The sequence below is a fragment of the Tachypleus tridentatus genome, unplaced genomic scaffold, assembly GCF_004210375.1.
Source record: "Tachypleus tridentatus isolate NWPU-2018 unplaced genomic scaffold, ASM421037v1 tig00037171_pilon, whole genome shotgun sequence".
Classification (NCBI taxonomy): domain Eukaryota; kingdom Metazoa; phylum Arthropoda; class Merostomata; order Xiphosura; family Limulidae; genus Tachypleus; species Tachypleus tridentatus.
Window position 1 is genome coordinate 7130 of NW_027467868.1, and position 6580 is coordinate 13709.

At 33.0% G+C, this 6580-nt stretch overlaps 1 long non-coding RNA gene across 1 annotated transcript; it reads right to left on the reverse strand.

Annotated features, from left to right (window-relative positions):
• Window positions 1–2785: 2785 nt before the first annotated feature.
• Window positions 2786–5740, reverse strand: LOC143243723 (uncharacterized). The gene is made up of 3 exons (XR_013024742.1): window positions 5533–5740; window positions 4027–4169; window positions 2786–2934 (listed from the first exon to the last, which is right to left on the reverse strand). It is a non-coding gene; the product is annotated as an uncharacterized LOC143243723 (long non-coding RNA).
• Between the last annotated feature and the right edge of the window lie 840 nt (window positions 5741–6580).

A 6580-nucleotide genomic window follows, 5' to 3' on the forward strand; every position in this document is an offset into this window, starting at 1 on the left:
TTTTTCCACATTCAGTATTTCAAATTTTGAACTATCTATATCACCATAATCACTCTCACTAAACCCTAAAACATCAGCTTCTTTTAAATTACCAAACTGCTCCATTTTCTCTACAAACAAAGTGTTCTGAAATACTAAAAACATATTTAATGATTCAATAACAAACTTACAGACAGAGAACTGTTACTGATGTGACCAAAAACACTAGTCTTCTCAGGTAGTTAGTTAGTATGCCCTCTGCAATTCTTTAAACATAATTTCTGTACTACAGAAAAAAACCTTTATTTTCATGAAGATTACTGGCAAAAGGCAATAATTTCATAATTATTACACCATAGACTAGTATGGTACATATTAATACATGCATAAATTGTTCGAGGACTGAGTTTGTCTGTTTGTTTGTTTTTTGGAATTTCACACAAAGCTACTCGAGGGCTATCTGTGCTAGCCATCTCTAATTTAGCAGTGTAAGACTAGAGGGAAGGCAGCTAGTCATCACCACCCACCACCAACTCTTGGGCTACTCTTTTACCAACGAATAGTGGGATTTACCGTAACATTATAATGCCCCCACGGCTAAAAGGGCATAAAGAGGAAGACCACGTCAATCCTGACTGAAGACACTTGACTCTAAAGTCTGTGAATAAAAAAAAACAGAGACCAGAACAAAAGCAGTTTATTGTTGAGATGAGTGACAAATGCAACTATGAACAGGAAACCAAGACAAGAACAGAACCACCAGAAAAGTTCAGAATCTAAGGAAATGAGCACATGCTGAGTCAACAACAAATCTGCAACAAAATCTAAAGCACCAGGATTATAGGAAACCAGGAGCTGTATCCAGTGCACATGGACCCAGAATGGGAGCTCTAGAGTCAAAAAACTAAGGGAACAGGATTTGGTACCTCCTTGCTCAGTGATGTACAAGATCACTATGGAGTTGTTGGAATACACCATAACTTCTGTCCCCATAAGAAGACAAAGGAAATGAGACATATTTTGACAAACAGCTAAGAGCCCCAAAACATAGACATGAAGCCCAAGTTCAGACAATGAATAACTCCCAGGAATCTAAATGTGAACAAGATAGGCACTCCAACCAAAAAAAAAGGAAACATTGGTAGAAAGACGACAGGTCTGGACAAGGAGGTGAGAGAGAAAAATCAGTTGTAGTATTGTCTCTGTCCAACCACTAAGCTAGGTCAGTCCAAATGGAAGAAAGAAAGACAACAAGATGATCCAAGTGAAGGTCTTTTGATCACACAATATCCACTGGAGAGAATGCATGACAGCACTGAGAGGTAGGAAGAGCTACAACTTAATTGACATTGAGCTTAAGCACATGACATACACAGTGGATTTAAAACACACAAGAAAACACCACTGGCCACAGAGAGGGATCTACAATACATTAGCCAAAAAGGCCCCTTCATAAACAAGAAGTGGGTGGGGGGCATTCAATAATTTTAAAATGCAGAAATGTAAATCAATAGTAAAGAAAAATTAAGCATGTAGCATTAAGATAAAGGTCTATAAACCTGCAAGCAAAAACCAGCATGTCTGTACTACTGCCAACTGAGAAGTGATTAACAAGTGCAAATATGAAGAGGGTGCTGTTTACAATAGAAGGTGTAATGCTCCTGTTAGTGGAAGGCTGTTCCATGGTTATTTGCATGTGGATATTTAGAAGTAGGAGGTGGAAGACGAAGACAAGTGGTGAGTGTTGAAAATTTGAACTGATAGAGAACAGTACTAATAAAAAAATAAATTAAATAGAGCCTCACCTATTTTTGCCAAATCTTAGACTTATGCAATCTAATCTTACGGTCTTCAGAAGTCAACATAATGAAATCGGAGATAAGGCCTTTATCCTGTCAATCTTCTAGACAATCTTGTAAACTACAAGATCTATTACTTTTTTTTCTCAATAAAGAATATCTTTAACAGCCTAAAAATAATAATTCTTTTATTCCTAAAGGCATCTGAACCTTTTACAATGTCAGAATATTTTCTTAAATATGTAGACCAAAACTGTAAACAGTATTGTAATAACATCTGAGGCCTAATTAACAATTTTTATAATTACCTCCTTTGGCTCGTACTCAGTATGCCTATAAATACAATTTTTTTTATAGTGCTGAGTGTGTAAAAGATATGACAGTGAGTACTCCTTTGCTGTATTGTTTGATAAAACATCTAACAAGATGCTCTGTTAGCATCAGACACTTGCTAAATTGGTGAGTAGAGTAACAATGGTAACATAGAAGGCCAAATTTAATTATTTCCCCTTTACCAATTAAGACAAAGTAGCCAGATGGTTAAGACCTTTTTTGACCAAGAATTAATACAATGATGATACTAAAGTTAAACAGCTATGTGTCTGAAGACTAAATGTTTTTATTCTACAGGGTGGCCCGTAAGTCCATACCCATCCATATATCTTATGTATCCAGTGTATCTGTGTGGTGTCCCTCATTCTCACTGCATAATATTATGCAACGCCATGTTCTGTGAGACATTTTCAAGTGTAAATGGGCTTACATTGACCATATTTCTCTGGAAAAAAAGAAAAATTTATAATACATGCGTAATTGAATATAACATAATAACATATGGATGGGTAGGGGCTTACGGGCTATCCTGTACATTAAATAAATTTCTAATCAATGGAAAAGAATGAAAAGTAATGTTGCATTAGAAATCTGTAAACACAAACACTGTAATAGTAAAAAATAGTCAGCAAGAGCACAAGAGATTTAATTTAAAACATTATTTTACCTACCTCTATGTGATGTTACAGTTGCTTGATTTTCTAGTAGTTCAGTATCCAATGGAACATTCAGTTCTTCATCATAAACAGGTTCAACTTTTATTTCTAAAACCTCCATTGTTGTATAAGTAACTCTTGGTGCTTGACTGAAACCTACATTTAGACTGTAAATAATTGTAACTTATTTTTCTCATATAGTATTAATGTTAAGTCTTTGAACTAAAATGCTTAATATACACATTTTCATAGATTTAGCTTCAAGTTCCTCATGCATATATATTACTACTAAATGGTATCTTACATCTTTAAGGGCTATACACATAATCTGTACTGATCTTAAAGTATCTTAAGTACATAAAGATCAGTATTGATTTTTTTCTTTATCCAGTTCAACTTGCATTTCTGAGTGATTATTTTGAAGTAAGCAAACTTCAACTGATACTTTGACGTAATAGTTTAAGATTTAACAAAGGTTTTAGCAACAATTACAGAACATTCTAATCCTTCATCTAAACAACTTATTACTTTACATGTAAGACTATGTAGTTTGACATGTAAAGGATATGAATCTAAAAGAAGGAAACCTTCTTCTCCACACAGATTTCTTTGTTTACATATACAGTGTTAAACTTATCTTACAAATGTTGAAAAACCAGAAAATGAACAAGAGAAAACTTTTATTAATGTTTTGTTATAGCACGTACATATATAAATCTTTAGGTTTATTTCATGATATACAACAGTTAAACATCAAGTGAATACTTTATTTTTCTGTAAAATAATACATTTAGTATGATTGCACCTTGATGTTCAGTTAATATGGTTATGACTTGTGCAATACATTTTCTTTTACTATTTATCACAAAATGATATTCAGCATATTTAAGACTTAAGTAATTAAAAAATGGTTTTCACACTAAAATGCAGAAGCAAGGTTCAATAAATAATCATAAACTGAACAAAAAAGGCATTATGGAAACCTATGTAGGATTTATATACAAAAAAGAATATGGGAACAAATAATTTCATTTCTATAAATGTTTAATACATTACTTCCATTACAGGTGAAACAACTTCCATATTATATATTTATTTCTGGCTACTACTTACTGGAAAAAAACTACCTTTTTAATACACTGTTCTCCTTTTATTATGTAATATATATATATATCATTGCTTCAGTAAAACTAACTTTAAATTACACATGGAAAATTTTCTTACTGTCATGTAACAACTGATAAAATATTCACACTCACGAAACACAATTTCTTTAAGTTGGTTGATCAATTTCAAAGGTTATTTCCTGCTGGTTACAAATAATACTACAGATGTATCAATGTAAAACATTCTCACAGTATCAACAAACCATCCTAGGATGAATTTTCTGGGATAAGTAAGCCTAGAGATAGATAAATTTCTGTTTAAGATCTCATTTTAAGTATTAGACTAAAAATAGTTTCGACAATTCAAACTATATATAGGTTTATATACATTGAAACTAAGTTACTTTAGAAATCCTGTTACTCTTCATTAAGTTCTCTTGTCATTTCAAATCTATTAATGTCAATGAACTCAAGGATAATAAATCATTTTTTAAACAGAAATATTTGCTACTTTAAATGTTTTATGTCCCCAATAAGCAAAGGTTTCTAAAAAAAATTCATTCTCTAACAACTTTTAATATGTATTCTACAATAATTAGAGATTTACTCTAGAAAGAAGACTATCTCACAATACTTAAGTCTTGCAATCTTTTGTTTTACTGATTACTTGGAAACTTATCACAGACACTACAAACTAAATTTTTAAAAATACAAGTATGCAATAGAGATAAAACAAGTGATTTCATATTATAAAAATAATATAATCAGGAGTAAAAAATTTCTGCAATGGCCACTTGTCATTTGAGCAAGTTTGAAATAAAGCTTAACAGCTATGTGAATGATAAGAGTTGACTTTTTTCTTTATAGTTTTAGTTTGAGATGGATCAGTAGGTCTTTTGTTGTCCCTAAATATTATGTTACATCATGCAGAACAAGTTACAGAGGTTTTACTCATCCTATACCAATTTTATTTTCCTAAGTATCTGAAACTAAAACTACAAGATTTCAGGACTACAAGGAGCCCTCTGGTCAATCATGCCTGTCCCATCTATTAAATTACCAAAATGAAAAAAACACCTCTGATAATTCACATATTTTTCAAGCTTTCCTTTAAACTTACTCCTCCAATCTCATATTAAGGCAGCTTATCCCACAGGTCAACTACCCTGTTAGAAAAATAAAACTGTCCTAGCTAAAGATGACCCCTACTCTATCAAAATATATATTTGTGTATCCACATAGTCCTACCATTCTCACCAACACTATTTATTACCTTAACTAAGAACCTTAAATACTTCCCAACTCTTAGTTTGTGAAGAGAAAATAATCTCAGAGATAAAAACCTGACCTTGTATGATAATCTTACCACATCAGGTCAACAAGTAGTTTTGATTGACTAATACTGCTTTACTCTTAATTATCTAATATTAGTAACAATAATACACAAAGTCTGAAACATCAGAACCAATACTTAACTAAAATATGATAGACCAACTTATTCTCTGTGTAAACTGTTTCTGTTGGATACATTGCCATCAGTTCATAAAACACGGTTTTTTTTTTACATACATAACTGTTAGTCACAATAACAAGGCTCAAGTTACAAAACTGAAACCTAACCCAAGAAATCTGCATCTCTACCCTTCATCATTTACTTACATATTTCAAAACTTTCTATGTGTATCAAATTTAAAACTTACTACAATAACACAAATAACAAGGCAATATCTTTTACTAAACTGTCGCAAATACTAACGACGTGAAAAAAAACACTTTGATATCCATACGATTAAATGCTAACCGTATTATTTTCGATACGAGTTACCAAACGAACCACGTGTGAGACTAAAATACTGAAACGCCCCTTCGAATTATGATAATATAGTTTCTGGAAGGAAGTTTTTATCTCTACGCCTATCCAAAATATTTGAACGTATCACCAATCATCCTTTTCTTAATCATTAAAGTTCTAGAAAGTGGTAGATACATATCTGCCCTTCCTTGCAATTTTTCCGAAATAAATTAAATATCGATGCTGTTTGGTTCAGAAGATAAAATATTGGTACTTATTTTTTGGATTTTTTTTTAATACTGTACACTTGCACTAGAAAAACTGCGAAAATTCTATTTAGTATATACTTTATTGGCACTATTAACTTCCGGTGAATTCACCCAGTTACCAATGGTGTGTTTTTCGTGATCAAATAAAGAACATTGGTCAAACTGAAGTATTTCACTGAAAACAGTCCCCAGCTGAGACAGCGCTACGTCTTCACATTTACAACACTAAAATCAAAGATTCGATTCTTTTCGGTGGACACAGCAGATAGCCCGATGTGGCTTTGCTGTTAGAAAAACACACCCATAAAGCTTTTTTTTTTGTTTGTTTTGTTTGTTTTGAATTTCGCACAAAAGCTACTCGAGGGCTATCTGTGCTAGCCGTCCCTAATTAGCAGTGTAAGACTAGAGGGAAGGCAGTTAGTCATCACCACCCACCGCCAACTCTTGGGCTACTCTTTTTACCAACGAAAGTGGGATTGACCGTCACATTATAACGCCCCCACGGCTGGGAGGGCGAGCATGTTTAACGCGACTCGGGCGCGAACCCGCGACCCTCAGATTACGAAGCGCACGCCATATACGGGCTAAGGCCATATACACTAAAGCATTTCTTAAATTTGTTATATCAGTTGCCATATAGGTAAAT